Below are 17,447 nucleotides of genomic sequence, written 5' to 3'. Positions count from 1 at the left end.
AGATTACCTAGGATCTAGCAACTTCCATCTTAAAAGAACAAAGGGCCTTGAATAAAATATTCTGAAAGGCAAAGGAATTTGAATTGCAGCCAAGAATAAGCTATCCAATTAAAATGAGCATTGTCTTTCAAGGAAGAAGATGGACATTCAGTGATACAGATGAATTTCATCTATTTCTGAAGAAAAGACCTGAGCTGAACAAAAAATTTGATCTCCAAATAGAGAACATAAGAGAAGCATAAAAAGTATAAAGAAAAGAACTCTTGAAAGCCATATTTCTGGTATGGGTATACTTAGAGAGTGTGGGTATAATTTGATTTTATTATGCTAATATGAAAAAATAACAAGAGGTAGAAGACATTGTACTGAAAAAAAGAGGAAAATGGAGGTAAAATGAGGGAACTTAGATTTCATGAAAAGGCGAAGACCTACCATAATTGAGGGGGAAAAGGGGGAATGGGCATTGTGCAAATCTTATTCTCATCAGATTTGGCTCAAAGAGAGAATATCAGACATATTTGATTTCACAAAGAAACTTGTCTCACATTATAAGAAAATAGGAGAGGAAAGGATAAAGAAAAGGGATAGGCTAATAAAAGAAAACAAAAGGAGTAGGAGAAAGGTATAAAAAAGGGGGAGAGACTCTAAAAGGGCAGGGCTGTTTGAAAGAGATGGTAGTCAGAAGCAAAATACTGGGGAGGAGGGAAAGGGGGGAAAAGAAGAGAAACATATAACTGGGGAAAAACAAGATGGCAGGAAATACAGAGTTAGTAATTTTATCCATGAATGCAAATGGAATGGACTTTCCCATAAAACAGAAGTGGAGAGCAGACTGGATTAAAAGCCAGAATCCCACAATATGTCATTTACAAGAAACACATTTAAAGCAGAGAAATACATACAGAGTAAAGGTAAAAGGCTGGAGCAGAATTTATAATGCTTCAAGTGAAGTAAAAAAAAGCAAGGGTAGCCATCCTGATCTCAGATCAAGCAAAAGCAAAAAGAGATCTAATTAAAAGAGATAAGGAAGGAAACTATATCTTTGCTAAAGGGTAGCATAGATAATGAAGCAATATCAATACTAAACATATATGCACCAAATGATATAGCATCCAAATTCTTAGAGGAGAAATTAAAATAGCTGCAAGAAGAAATAGATAGCAAAACTATAATAGTGGGGGATCTCAACCTTGCTCTCCAAAGCTACATAAATTGAACCACAAAATAAATAAGAAAGAAGTTAAGGAGATAAACAGAATGTTAAGAAAAAGTTAGGTATCATAGATTTTTGGAGAAAATTGAATGGAGATAGAAAGGACTTTACTTTTTTTTTTTTTTTTTTTTTCTCAGCTCATGGAACTTATATAAAAATTGACCTTGTATTAGGACATTAAAAACCTCAAAATCAAATACAGAAAATCAGATATGTAAATGAATTTTTTTCAGATCACGATGTATAAAAATCACATGATATAAAAGGCCAGAGGAAAATAAAGCAAAAATTAATTGGAAACTAAATAATCCAACCCTAAAGAATGAATGGGTGAAACAAGAAATCATAGATACAATCAATAACCTCATCCAAGAGAATGACAATAATGAGACATGATACCAAAATTTATGGGATGCAGGCAAAGTGGTTATTAGGGGAAATTTTATATCTCTACATACATACTTGTATAAAATAGAGAGAGAGAAGACCAATTAATTCAGCTTATAACTACAAAAGCATAAAAAACAACTAAATTAAACCCTTAATTAAATACCAAATTTGAAATTCTGAAAATAAAAGGAGAAATTAATAAAATTGAAAGTAAGAAAATTATTGAATTAATACATAAAACTAGAAGTTGGTTTTATGAAAAAACCAACAAAATAGATAAACCTTTAGTTAATTTGATTAGAAAAAGGAAAGAAGAAAATCAAATTGTTAGTCTAAAAATGAAAAGGGAGAACTTTCCACCAATGAAGAAGAAATCAGAGCAATAATTAGGAGTCATTTTGTGTAACGTGCTCTCCTGGCAGTTACAATTACTAGTCTGTCCTAGACCCACCAGAGTACCTTTGACCACTGCCCTTTGCAGTGTGAGCTCTACCCGGCTCGCCTCCTCTGAGGCCTTCTAAGGTCTCTGGCCACAATCTCTTGAATCTATAGCTTAGTAACCGGTAGCGCACTCAAGAACAACCACGTGTAATCTTAAAAGCCTTTATTATACCTACTCACATAATGCCCTGACTGATGCCCTGACTTGTTGGTTCCCTAGTGAACACCTGGTCAGAAGACCCATGTGTTCACTACCAAAACCCTTACCTCTTTCGGCTACCCATCTTGGCTTGGCCACCCAGGCTAGGAGCCAGGGTGAACAGCAGGAGGTTAAAGAGGGCAGTTGCTGCCTGCAGTGGGCTTATATAGGGCCTGTGAGGTCACACACACAGCCAATCAGCGAGAGAGTCACCCATTACGAAGCTATCTCAATATGGCCAGGATCCCGCCCAAGGGCAGTCCTAATATCCACAGAAATTATTTCTGGGCCTCAATCTCCCGATGCACCGTGTCCGCCCATTTAAAGGGCCCTTACAATTTTGCTCAACTATATGTCAATAAATTTGATAATCTAAGTGAAATGTAGGAATATCTACAAAAAATATAGATTTCCTGGGTTAACAGAAGAGGAAATAAATTATTTAAATAGTCCCATTTTAGAAAAAGAAATAGAACAAGCTATTAATCAATTCCCTAAGGAAAATCTCTAGGGCCAGATGGATTTATATGTGAATTCTACCAAACATATAAAGAACAATTAATTCCAATATTATATAAACTATTTAACAAAATAGGGAAAGGACTCCTATCAATTTTTTTTTCTTTTTTTTTTTTTTCTTTTTTTTTATGACACAGGTACTGATACCAAAATCTGATAGGGTGAAAACAGAAAAAAAAATTATAGACCAATTTCCCTAATGAATAGTGATGCAAAAATCTTAAATAAAATACTAGCAAAGAGATTACAGAAAGTCATCCCCAGGATCATACACTATGACCAAAAAGAATTTATACCAGAAATACAGGGCTGGTTCAATATTAAGAAAATTATTAGCGTAATTGATTATATCAATAACCTAACTAACAAAAACCATTTGATTAGTTCAATAGTGCAGAAAAAAACATTTGATAAAATCCATCATCCATTCCTATTAAAAACACTAGAAAATATAGGAATAAATGGACTTTTCCTTAAAATGATCAGTAGCATGTATTTAAAACTATCTGCAAGCATCATATATAATGGGGACAAACTAAAACCATTTCCAGTAAGATCAGGGGTGAAACAAGGTTGCCAACTTTCACCATTACTATTCAATATTGTATTAGAAATGTTAGCTTTGGCAATAAGAGAAAAAAAAATAGATTAAAGGAATTAAAGTAGGTAATGAGGAAACCAGATTATCACTCTTGGCAGATGATATAATGGTGTACTTAGAGAATCCTAGGGTATCAACTAAAAAACTACTAGAAACAATCCACAACTTTATTACAGTTGCAGGATACAAAGTAAATACACAGGAATCATCAGCATTTTTATATATTACCAACAAAGTTCAGCAGCAAGAAAGATGAAAAGTAATTCCGTTTAAAATAACTGTAAATATAAAATATTTGAGAATCTATTTGTCAAAGCAAAGTCAGTTACTATATGAACACAACTACAAAACACTTGCTATACAAATAAAGTGGGATCTAAACAACTGAAAATATAACAAGTGCTCATGCCAAGCGAATAATAAAAATGACAATACTACTTAAATTAGGCTACTTATTTAGAGATATACCAATCAAACTCCCAAGAAATTATTTTATGGATCTAGAAAAACTAATAACAAAGTTCATCTGGAAGAACAAAAGGTCAAGAATTTCAAGGGAATTAATGAAAAACAATGCTAATGAAGGTAGCCTAGCTGTGCTAGACTTAAAACAATATTATAAAACAGCGGTCATCAAAAACCTACTGGCTAAGAAATAAGAGTAGTTGATTAGTGGAACAGGTTAGGTCCACAGGACAGAATAGTCAATAACTTTAGCAATCTGGTGTTTGATAAACTCAAATATCCCAGCTTTTGGGATAAGAACTTAATATTTGACAAAAACTGCTGGGAAAATTGGAAACTAGTATGGCAGAAACTAGGCACTGACCCACACCTAACAGTGTATATTAAGATAAGGTTGAAATGGGTCCATGATTTAGACATAATGAGTGATATTATAAGCAAATTAGAAGAACATAGGGTAGTTTACCTCTAAGATCTGTGGAGAAGGAAGGAATTTGTGACCAAAGAACTGGAACTCATTATTGAACACCAAATAGATAATTATGATTGTATTAAGTTAAAAAGTTTTTGTACAAACAAAACTAATGCAAATAAGATTAGAAGGGAAGCAATAAATTGAGAAAACGTTTTTACATTTAAGAGTTCTGATAAAAGCCTCATTTCTAAAATATATAAAGAACTGACTCAAATTTATAAAAATTCAAGCCATTCTGCAATTGATAAATGGTAAAAGGATATGAATACACAATTTTCAGATGAAGAAATTAAATCCATTTATAGTCATATAAAAAAGTGCTCTAAATCACTATTGATTAGAGAAATGCAAATTAAGACAACTCTGAGATATGTGTAGTGACACCTCTCAGATTGGCTAAGATGACACAAAAAGATAATGATGAATGGTGGAGGGGATATGTAAAAACTGGGACACTAACACATTATTGGTGGAATTGTGAACATATCAAGCCATTCTGGAAAGCAATTTGGAACTATGCTCAAAAAGTTATCAAATTGTGCATACTCTTTGATCCAGCAGTGTTTCTACTGGGCTTATATCCCAAAGAGATTTTAAAGGAGGGAGAGGGACCCATATGTAGAAAAATCTTTGTGGCAGCCCTCGTTGTAAGTGGCAAGAAGCCCATCAATTGGAGAATGGCTGAGTAAGTTATGGTATATGAAAATTATGGACTATTATTGTTCTGTAAAAAACAACAAACAGGATGATTTCAGAGAGGGCTGGAGAGACTTACATGAACTGATGCTAAGTGAAATGAGCAGAACCAGGAGATAATTATACATGGCAACAAGACTATACAATAATCAATTCTTATGGGCTTGGCTCTCTTCAACAATGAGATGATTCAAACCTTCCGATTGTTCAGTGAAGAAGAAAGCTATCTACACCAAAAGAGAGGACTGTGGGAACTGAGTGTGGACCACAACATAGCATTTTCACTCTTTCTGCTTTTGTTTGCTTGGATTTTGATTTTTCTCAGTTTTTTTTTCCTTCTTGATCCGATTTTTCTAGTGCAGCAACATAACTGTATAACTATGTATACATATATTGAGTTTAACATATTTTGGCATATCTAACATGTATTGGATTACCTGCCATTTAGGAGAGGGAGTGAGGGGAAGGAAGAGAAAATTTGGAACACAAGGTTTTGTAAGGTCAATGTTGAAAAATTACCCATGCATATGTTTTGTAAATAAAAAGCTTTAATTTAAAAAATCAGCCTTCATAAAAAAAAGAAAGAAAGAAAGAAAGAAACTGCGTGGAATTGCATTTCTTAAACCAGTTTGGTCTTTTCTGCAATTTGGGGACTTTAGTTTTAGATTTAGGGTTAAATACACTATACTTCCATCCTACCCTTTTTTTGGTGTGGTTGAAGATGTGCCTTGTGGGGGTTTTTTTGTTTGTTTGTTTGTTTTAAGTAAGTATAACATAAATTAAAATGGAAAAAAATTATTAATCCCAGGGGTTAAAAAGTACTTTCTTCTTGTTTTTTTAATTTGATCCAAACTGGCCAATATTTTGGTCAACTGAGAAAGTATAATAAAATAAAACCTTCTAGCTTAGGACATTCCAGGGCTGATTATTTATCTTAATGACCACCTCCCTAGCAATCACATTCCAAGGTATTAAGGGCACTCCTATTTCTTATATGGTAAATTCTAAGAGTTCTCTTCAATCTGACATCCCTTCTTCTAAGTGCTCTCCAAATTCTCTCTTTTATTCTCTTCTCCCCGACTAATACTAGGCCTGACACTCTGCAGGCTATAATCCAATGCTTCTTACAATTTCCATTCTCAACCTCTAAACACCTCTCATTAGCTCTGATCTAGTACCTTTCAACACTAACAATAGAGCTTCTACAGTCTCATCTAGCTCAGGATTCTGGATTCAAAATTTCCTTCAAGCTCAAACATTCTAGGTTCAAAAATACACTCCCTGATCTGATATTCACTTTCCTCTCCAAATTGAGACATTCAGAGACATTCAGTCACATCCAACTTTCTCCTTTGAATGGTACCTGGAAGCCCAGATATTTATCATGTTAAGAACCTTCATAGATTTAACACTTTTTGTTCTAAAGCCATTAAATTTCCCCCCAATTTTTGGTTTTGGGATTTTTATTACAATTTTCATGTGTCTTACTAATATATTGGTTCACCAAAAAAAGTTCTCCCTTATAAGTTCTCTTTATGTAGCACCTTATGTAGCCAAAAATATCCTAAAATTGTTATTATTAATAGCAATATCAAAAGCAGTCTTCACCAAAGAAAGAATTTCATGGAATTGTTTTTTCAGGATTTTTTAACTAATAAAAAAATAGAGAGTATTTTCACCATATCTGGGATAAAATATATTAAATTGAAACAAATTGTTGATCTTATCCTACAAATAAATTTTCCTTTTGTTTTTAAAATTAACTATTTTGACCCACTAAGAATAAATATGACTATAAATCCTTAACAGTTGTGATCTTTTCATTCTACAGCCCTTTTTGGAGTAGATGATTTATTTTTCAAAGCCCTCCCAACTATGGCATTTGTAGCTAGATGAAGCTGTAGAAGCTCTAATGTAAGGGTTGAAAGGGACTAAATCAGAGCTAATAGGAGGTGTTTAGAGGTTGAGAATAGAAACTGTAAGAAGCATTGGGATTACCCCAAATATCTTGAGACAGCTAGATGATGTAATGGATAGAGCATTCTTCCTAATGGCAAGAGGACCTCAGTTCAAATCCAGCCTCAGACACCTAACACTTACTAGCTGTGTGACCCTAGTCAAGTCACAAAACACCAATTGCTTCAGCAAATAAATAGATAATTAAAAGAGGAATATCAATAATACCATCCTTACCAGAGGGAACTATAGGTTATTACCAGCTTTTCTTTTCTGGCTTTTTTCCCCTTATGGAATATTAATAACTGACTTACCTGATTAAGAGACAGCAGTGTCCACAGACTTGGTTTTCTTACTTTTTATTCCTTTTTGTTGTCAGGAAAATGAAAAACTGACCTGACATCTGGCACCTTCCACAATGGTTGTTTGAAGACCTGGATTTTCATTCAAAGCATCACCTCTGTGTTGATATAAAATATATTGTTATGAACGATTAAACTCTTCCCCAAAATATAATGACTTTTTGTTTTTTAAATTACCTGGTTCTTCTCCATACTTTGGCCTACTGAGCACATCACCAAGCAACCTCTTTCAAGAAAAATGTTTTGTGTTCCAGGCCTGAAGATTTACCATCTCATAGCACCCCCATCTCTGACATTGTAAGGCCACTTTGATCTCTGACATCTTGTATTCTAAAGGCTGTCTAATATTGTGGCTTCTATTTCTATTTCAAAAATGTGAAATTCAGAGGGAAAAACAACTTTTAGCTGGGAAATTCTGTATTCTAAGCTCTCAAGTCACCTCTAATTTTCCCCATTGAATGGTATATAGAAAGCCAGACATACAGTAAGGATCTTTCACAATACTACATTTTTGGTTCTAAAGAAACATCTTCCTATGTCTTTTTCCAGTTTTAGGTTTTTTGGATTACTGTTACAAAGTAAATGTATTTTTCTGATATAATAATTTCAAAACATAAGGTTTCTCTTTTAAAAGTTCTCTGTGTGTGATGTCTTTTTTGAGACCAAAAATATGATTCATTAACATTAAGAGCAATATCAATAATAATCTTTTTTAAAAATCTTTTTGCTGAGTGATTTGCCCAGGGTTACACAGCTAGGAAGTGTTAAGTGTCTGAGACCAGATTTGAACTTAGGTCCTCCTCTATCTACTGCACCACCTAACTGCCCAATAACAGTCTTTACCAAAAAAAAAAAAAAATGAAAAGAAAAGAAAGAAAAACTGCATGGAATTTCATATCTTTTGGTGTGCAAGTGTTTAGGGTTTGTATGGGAAGTGAAGGGTGGCTAGACAAAAAAAATACAGTTCTTTCACCATCTTCTTTTTAGTTGGGTGGCTGAGGATGTGAGTTTTTTTTTTTAAAGAAATGCCACTGAGTTAATATGTATATTAAATTGGAATAAAATATTGATCTCATATGAAAAATCTATTTTCTTTTTTCTTTCTAAATTAATTAGAAATTGGCAATATCTTAGTCTACTAAAAATATATTTGAAAACAAATCCTTGCCAGTTATGATGATTTCCATTCTAAGGCCTCTTCTAGAAATTATAATTTTTGTTCTCACATGAAAATTTTGAGGATGCTGGATGTTTGACTTTTGATGTCATCTCTTGTTTGTTGTGCTTAAAATTAACAAATTCAACAACATAATTGAGAAACAACAAATTTTGCAAGTGACCAGGAGAAGACTTCAAATACAAAGGAAAAGAAATACGAATAACATGAATCTTCTGTTCCCATCAGAAAGTGTAGGAAGGAACAGAATATATTTCAAACAGGAATACAATTCCAAAATTTGGAACACAAGGTTTTGCAAGGGTGAATGCTGAAAACTATCTTTGTATGTATTTTGAAAATAAAAAGCTATTATTAATTTTTTTAAAGAAAGAAAAAAGAATGTAATCATCAGTGAAAAAAGACAAGACATTCAATAATAAAAAGGTGAGTGAAACATTCTTAGAAAGAAAAGCCGATCTGAAAAGTGTTTTTGCTTCACAAATACCCCAGGTAACAGAAATTCAAGAAAGGTACAGGAATACAATAACAAAAGGACAACAACAACAAAACAACAGAGAGATTATTAAGACTTCTTACAAAGGAGATAGGGATGAAAGAAAAAATCAAATAAAAGTGATGGTAGGGACATAGGTTTAAAACATCATTGACTGGATCTTTCATCTATATCTATCCACCTATAGGTGAAACAATGGTTTTTTTGTAGAACTGTAATGGTTCATACATTTTTAAACAAAGTGAGAATGTATTAAAAGGGAAATGGGAGTAAAAACTCAGAAGAGAATAGGAGATGAGTCCTAATCAAGTCAAAGGTGTATAACAATTGTTGTGCCACAGTTCACTTTAATTGTACTGACTCAGTTTCCCTAATTGTCCTGACTCAGTTTCCCTAAATTGTCCTGTCTTGGTTTCCCTGAATTGTTCTGCCTCAGGTCCTAATTTTTCTGCTCAATCCTGCAATACCACCCCTTCCTCCTGATCAAGATGATCCGGATAAGGAGAAAGACCTTCTAGCTTAGACATTATCAGAATATTGGGTGCCTCTCCCCATCCTAATTTATCAGAATGTTTGGTGCCTCCCCTCATCCTGTAAGAATCAGATTAATAGTCCGTTCCACTCTCTGTGTATGCTCTGACTCCATTCCTGCCTCGGTCTACCCCTGTAGTTGAGCCATGTGTGTATATATACTTCCTGGGAAGCACACATTAGGGGCTGGATGCTTTAGAAATCAGCCTTAGGGCAGCATGCCCCTCGCACAATCTCTCCCTTTCAAAAAAAAATATTAAAAACTCTCTAATCTCTATCTTGCCTCAGTTTCTCCAGAATTACACAATGAAAGCACATTAATTCTTGTAGTTTTTCAGGAAGAAAAGAGCCTACAGGAAAACAGGAGAGTAGGCAAAAGGAGGGATTATAAAGGGTGGAGGGAGAGAGAGAGGAAAATCTTGGTTCAGTGCAGAAATGGTGTTTCACTGATGAATTCTGCAATAAAGATATTCTATAAAAGAGATGAGGACCTTTCAGTAGGTATTATCAACAGAGATTTAGTTTTTACAGAGACCACTCAGATTTCCTCAGAAAAAAAGGCTAACAGTGCTCCTGGGGACAACTGAAAAACCCAGAAGAGGCATCCACCCATGGGCAAGATTTCGAGAAAAATATGAGGGAAATGAGCAAAGAAAGGGCAAAAATCAATAATAAACTGTATGATTATCAACACAGGAAGGATCCTATCATGGGGCAATATCTTCCCTACAATTTTGAAGAATTGGTACTTTGCTGAGAGAGGCATTAAATTAAAAAGAGGGTTGGGGCAAGCTTTACAAGATAGTAACAGAAACTATTAAAGAAAGACAAAACATAAGTAACTTAACATTTCTAGTTAGTGAAAATTACAGAGAATAAAGAAGAACAAAATAAGGGCCATGAATCAAAGTAGAAAAGTCTAGAATAGGCAGAAAGGGAGAATTGAACAAAGAAAAGAGTGAGGAAAAGAAAGCCTAAAAAAAAAACTCATAGAAAAACATTTTTTAAAACAATGAACAAGATAAACTGAAAGGCAAAAAAGTGAGCTGGGAAAGAAGTAAATAACCAAATGAAATTAAGAAAGAAAAATGAATTAATAAGCAAAACTCCAAAAAGTGGGACCAAGGGTAAAGAGTAGAAAACCTGGAAATGGGTCACTTTAAAAAACACTTAAGCTAAAATAAATAAAGAGACATAATACTGCATTCACAGGAAAAGGGGAGGAATCACAATTTAAAAAGAAAAGATAATAGTAGAGACAAATGGAGGGGGGATCTAAATCTCATAATTTAAAATGTGGATTAAACAATCCAATAAAACAAAAAAGTGACAGATTGAACAAGAAAACAAACTCAACAGTCTCTGCTTACAAGAAACATATTTAAAAAACAAACACATATATAGAATAAAAATGAAGGCTGGAAAAAATAAAAAGACTATACATCAAGTGAATCCAAAATAGGAGGAATTACACTCATTCTATCAGAAAAAGCAATATGTGTGTGTGTGTGTGTGTGTGTGTATTTTCAAAACCTAAAAATACATCAAGTTAACTATATTATGTTGAAAGGAACCAGAGAAAACAAAACAATATAAATACTGAATTTATATGCTCCAAATGTCTTTTCAAATTCATAAAGAATACAACTGTGCTATAAGAATATAGAGCATCAACCCTGAAGTTAGGAGGACCTGAGTTCAAATGTAGTCTCAGACACTTTACACTTCCTACTTGTGTGACCTTGGGCAAGTCACTTAACCCCAATTGCCTCAGCAAAAACAAACAAACAAAAAAACAATAGTAATAAGAGAATTCAATGTCATTCTTGATTTTGGCTAAGTCCAACAAAAAGACAAATAAAAAGGAAAATATAAAAATAAATAGAATGCTAGAGAAATAAAAGCTAAAAGACTTGTGACATCTTCTAATTATGACCACAAAAAGTTACTCAGCACCACATAGCATTTTTATTAAAAACTGACCATGTATTAAAGCACAAATATAATGCAAATAAATGTTAAAAGTCAGAAATAATAAATATATCCATATAAAAAAATGTGATTGGTTCAGAGCCAACAAAATTGAGACTTAGCAATGAATACTAAATATTAAGTGCATCAAAAAATAAATCCTAGAAACAACTATATGAGAGAAAATTATGATAAATAATATAATCAAATTTCTAGGATACAGTTAAAAAAAGGCCTCAAGATAAAAGACACTTCATCCATTGAAAAAAACAGAAAAGGGAGATTAAGGAACTGAATATGAATTTTTAAAAATTAGAAAGCCAATAAATTAAAAAAAAAGCTAAAACAAGCACAAATGAGATATTAAAAATTAGAAGAGAAATAGGTAAGCTGGAAACCAAAAACAAATCCATAGGAATTATAAATAAAACTAAAAACTGGTTCTTTGAAAAAACTAAAATAATTAATAAACCTTTAGCTAACATAATTTTAAAAGAGCAGAAAATTAAATTAATAAAATAACAATTGAATAAGGTGAAATCACAACAAAACCAGAAGAAAAAGAATAAGAATATACTATCGACAGTTATATATTAAGAAAATTGAAAACTTAAAAGAAATACAATTCCTTCAAAAATATAAAACTCCCAAACTGACAAAAATTCAGATAAAGATAATAAATAACCAAATTTCAGAAAAATAAATACAATTAGTTATAATGGTACTATAAAAAGGGGAAAAAATACCTCCTGGTGCTGATGGATTCACAGGGGAATTTGATTAGACTTTAAAAAAAATCAGTAGCTATACTAATCAAATTATTTTCAAAAATTGAGAAATCTCTCTACCAGAAACCTTTTATAAGATAAATTTAGACCTACTATCTATCCTAGGAAAGGACAAAACACAAAATGAAAACTATAGATAAACATCATTAATGAATATCAGTTCAAAAGTTTTCAACAAAATCCTGTTGATCAAGTGATTTAACCAAGAAATCATACATTTTGATCAAGGTAGATTTATACCATAAATACAAGAATACTTAAACATTAGGAAAACAATCAGCATAATCATATTAAAACAAAAAAACATACAAGACAACATAATTATCTTAGAAAAACCCTTTAAGACAGTACAACACTCATTTATACCAAAAACTCTATAAAGAACAGGAATTTTTCTAAAACCAAAAGCAATCTACTCTCTCCACTATTGTTTGATTTAGTTCTGTAAATATTGGCAAAAGCAGTAATATAAGAGAAAGAAATTAAAGGCATAGAACCAGGTAAATGGAATAAAACTATCCCTATTTGTTGATATATAATGATATATTTGGAAAATATTAAGGAATCAGTAAAGATGCTAACTGACATTATGTGCCAGGCATTGTGCTAAATACCTTTTCTTTCTTTAAAAAAGAAACAAATATTTCATTGGCTTCTCACAACAACCCTATGATGTACCTTTGTATTGTTATTTTCCCCATTTGAGAGATGAGGAAACTGAGGCAAATGGAAATGTGTTAACGCCAAATTTGAACTTACATCTTCGTGACCCCAAGCATACCACTTACCTACCCACTTTCTGAGTTCTTAGGCTCTGCTCATATCACAAAATCTGTGTTCTGATTCCTCCCACCTCTCAAATATCCTACTCTAGGGTCCTATCCAGCTCAGAAAAATCTTAATTCTAAGAAGACTCCTAACTCAGACATTTTGTATTCTAACGTCCCACTGGTTCTGATCACTTGTGTTCTCAGGTTCTAAATAGCTCTCATTTTATGTGTTCTGAGATTCCTCCCAAATCCATTTATTCCTAATTCTAGGGCCCCATCCAAATCAGACACTCTTAGTTCTAAATTTCCTCCAAGCCCAGACTTTCTACATTCCATATATTTTCCCAGGTTTGATATTCTGACTTTTGTGTCCACTCCCAGTTTAGACTGTCTGCCCCTTCAGCTCTGAAATCCTCCATTTTAAGCTTTATTAACAGCTCTCAAATTCTCCCTTGATGGGTACAGTCTAATACTTGATAGATTAAGGTACTGAATAACGCAGAATTCTAAATGCTAAGGCCATACCCATCTATGACATTTTAGGCCTTTGTTTCTTTTCATTTATTTTATTATTTTATTACATTGCAAATGTGACTTAACAATACAAGAATTTAAAAGTTAAAAAAGATATCCTTTTAAATAGCATATATTTAAAAAACTCGTTTGCTTCTATAAACACTCTCCATTCATTGTAAATTATAGGAATATCAATAAAAGTCTTCAATTAGGCAATGGAAGGAATTGTTTTTCCTATTAGGTTTTTGGTTTTGTTTTTTTTGAGCAAGATACACAAGTGTGTTCTCTTTTATATTTTGGTTGTCTAAATTTTATTTCATAGTCACCATTATGTTGATATAAAGGACAGTGAAATGTATCTTGCAACTCATACCATATGCTTCATTAATGGGTTTGTTTGTTTTTAATTTACTTGTCCCTCCCCCACACCTCGTTCCTGAAGCACATCACACTTATTCAATTCCGTGCCCGCGCTCGCCTTCACACACACACACACACACACACACACACACACTCTCTCTCTCTCTCTCTCTCTCTCTCTCTCTCTCTCTCTCTCTCTCTCTCTCTCTCTCTCTCCCCCTCCCTCTCCCTTTCCCTCCCTTCCTCCCTCCCTCCCTTCCCTCCCTCCCTCCTTCTAAGATATGATGTTCAATGTTATGTTTTCAGGCTCTTCTCAGCCCAACAATCAACGGTTCCTAAAGCCTTCTCTCTCAGAGCCACTCCTACTCTGGGTACTGAACGATTTCTGAGGTCTCAGAAGCCTTTGTTCTATATGCCACTTCCGACATGATTTCTCCTAGGCCTAAGATTCCGCGTACTAAGCTCCTAAAAACTCAAGACAATCGAATAAGAAACAGCCTCAATTCATTGCCCATTTTAGGGGTTCAAAAGTCCCTCTCACCTCTGATATTCCAAGCACCTGGGCCTCATCCAGCTCAGGCATTTTTGCTTCTAAATTTCTAATTTGCTCAGACAGTCTATACAATACATCCCTCGAGCGTTTGATATTGTTTCCTCTGTAGACTCTCAATTACGACATTTGGTGTCCAGACTGCCATCCCAGTGCAGAAATTCTCCATTCTAAACTCTATTCAGCCTCCAACATTCTCATCGAAAATCATCTCACATACCATCTGAACCCTGATATTCTATCGTCAAAGGCTCCATCCTGCCTCTTTTGCCGAGGTTTTATTTTTTTCCCTTTCATTTTTCATCTTTCTTTTCATTACAATGTATTACATATGTCTTAGCATTACAATGATTTAAAAAATCTCTTTAAAATCCACTATTCATAACATTTTTCTCCCCAATAAATACTTTCAATCGTCAAAGGACCCATCCCGCCCTTTCCCCCCAATTTTTTTCTTTTCATTATTCATCTTTATTTTTATTACACTGCACATGTATCTTATCATTAAAATGATTCAAAAACATAAAGTCGCTTTTAAATCCACTCTTAACACTCCCCCCCCCAATAAATGAATGCTCTCCATTCATTATCAATAGCATTAATTATCAATAAGCCTTACCTGCTCCCGGATGTACAATATTTCTATGACACTAATTCGCCACCGCCTCCGCCTCCGCTTCCAACTCTAACCCTAAACGCCTGTGATTCTATTTCACCTTTTCTCTTTGGCTCAGGAGGGAAGCTTTAATTTAGAGCATCACTTTGGTACTGATCTAAATATACTGAAATAAATGTATTGAAAAGCACGAATCTATTTTGTCACTGATCAATAAATTCGCCTGTCCTTCCCAATACTCTGGCCTACTGAGCACATAAAAAAGAAAGAAGCCAGCACCCTTTCGGAGGTGCAGCGGAGCCCCACTTCACAAGAGCAGCTTCTCCTCTCCCACCCACCCACAATCAGAGATGCTTTACCTCAAAGAAGACAAAGCTGACTCTGGACCCTGATTGGCTCCCGTCTCAGTCTCGCTCTCCTAGACACTGCTCTCCCCCTCTCCTTTTCTCCTTCCTTTCTCAGGCAACACTGGCTAAGCCGAGGACAAAGCTGCCTCTGGAACCTGATTGGCTCCGGATTCTCTAATGCATTTGTACCCCCCCACCACCACCATCCCCCATCCAAACCTTCTCAGCCAACGTAGGCTGAGAACAAAACAGCTTCTGGGACCTGATTGGTTACAGCTTTCCTGCCTCTGCTTCCATTCCCCACCCCCTCCACCAATCTTGGGTACCCAGGCCAAAGCTACCCCTGGCAACTGAATGCCTACCCCTCCTCTCCCTCTCTTCTTCTATGCACGCTCCTGGTTACCTAGGAGCTTGAAAATCTCCTGTCTGCTGGCCCCTTACGTCCTCAGAGCCAATCAAGTTATTGTGCCTTGCTGACCAGACCAAACTGGTTTACAGGGGGAGGGGGAAAAGGAGAGAGGATGATGAAACGGTCGGGGGTAGAGAAACTAAGTGTTTTTTCTGGGTTTTGTCTGTTCAGTGTTGACAATGCCTAGCACAGAGCAGACTCTTAATAAATGATAATTGATTGATTGATTGACTTTGGAGGACCTCAGCACCTAATCAGCCTTAAGAACTGCAAATCCACCTCATTGTGTGTACCTCAGTTACTTACAGAGAGTAAAGAAGGGAGGGAAAAGGAGCATTATGGGTTCAATATCTGTGCTCTTTGCAAACAAAGGGTGAAAAACAACCAATTCCTAGGCATGCTACTATGGGTAAGGCCGAATGGAAACCCTTAAGAGTTCCCCAAACCATCCCATGTAGTTAATTCCCTGCAATATCAAACCACCAGGAGGGCAAAAGATTTTTTTTTCTCTCATCATAATGGAAATGAAGGAAACAGGAGTACTGTGTTATATCAACTCCCCTTACAACACCCGTATGTTACCTTTGAGAAAAGCAGGTGGAGTCTGGCAGCTCTACAAAAGAGACGTGAACAAAGTGATCTCCAGAGCTTTCATCTCTAAGCCTGTTCCTGCCTGACTTCTTCATTGTTGTAGAGCAGGCAGCCCATGCCAAGCGTGAGTGGTATGAGGCCATCCATCTTGCCAGTGCTTTTTTCTTTTATATCTGTGGCTAAGACAATACAGGAACAATTTTCTTTCACTTGGGAAGGAGTGAAAAGCACCATCCTTTCCCACTACTACTTAAATCCTCTCTCATATTGCCAGGCAGAAACCTGAAGGAGGCTTCTTTTTCCTGAGGTCATTGATGAACATCACCATGTTGATTATGCAATTTTTTGGCCAATTCTACTTTTATTTATTCTTTTTAAATAGCTTTTTTATTTTCCAAATACATGCAAAGATACTTTTCAATATTCACCCTTGCAAAACCCTGTGGGCCAAATTTTGCTCCCTCCCCTGCTGCACAAGAAAAATCACATCAAAAAGGAAAAAAAAATCAACAAGCAAACAACAACAAAAAAGGTGAAATACTATGTTGTGATCCATATTCAGTCCCCACAGTCTGCTTCCTGAACACAGATAGATCTTTCCATCATAATGGAATTGCCCTGAATCACCTCATTGTTGAAAAGAGCCAAGTCCATCACAGTTGATTATCACATTATCTTGTTACTGTATACAATGTTCTCTTGGTTGTGCTCACTTCATTTAGCATCTCTAGGCCTTTCTGAAATCATCCTGCTGATCATTTCTTTGAGAAAAATAATACTTCATAACATTCATATGTCATAAATTATTCAACTATTTCTTAACTGATGGGCATCCACTCAGTTTCCAGTTTCTTGACACTACAGAAAAGGTCTGCTACAAACTTCAAACTTTTTTGTACATGTGGGTCCTTTTCCCTTTTTTATGATCTCTTTGGGATACATATACAGTAAAGACACAGCTGGATCAAAGGGTGTGAACATTTTATTCCTTTAGGCCTAGTTCCAAAT

The 17,447-nt window shown here is 34.8% G+C and overlaps 1 long non-coding RNA gene across 2 annotated transcripts in view; it reads right to left on the bottom strand.

The window, feature by feature from the left end:
• Positions 1-15,585, bottom strand: part of LOC141548852 (uncharacterized) — a 44,387-nt gene extending 28,802 nt beyond the window's left edge. The window contains exons 1-2 of one of the 2 annotated variants that reach the window (XR_012484128.1): positions 15,452-15,585; positions 7,270-7,415 (exon numbers count right to left, since the gene is read on the bottom strand). This is a non-coding gene — a long non-coding RNA (uncharacterized LOC141548852). Of the gene's footprint in view, positions 1-7,269; positions 7,416-15,095 lie in introns of both variants that reach the window. The other variant, XR_012484127.1, reaches the window with a different exon arrangement.
• Positions 15,586-17,447: the final 1,862 nt, after the last annotated feature.

The sequence above is a fragment of the Sminthopsis crassicaudata genome, chromosome X (assembly GCF_048593235.1).
Source record: "Sminthopsis crassicaudata isolate SCR6 chromosome X, ASM4859323v1, whole genome shotgun sequence".
In the NCBI taxonomy this organism is placed as follows: domain Eukaryota; kingdom Metazoa; phylum Chordata; class Mammalia; order Dasyuromorphia; family Dasyuridae; genus Sminthopsis; species Sminthopsis crassicaudata.
The sequence above is the reverse complement of the archived record's forward strand: the minus strand, read 5'-3'. Positions and strand labels throughout refer to the sequence as shown.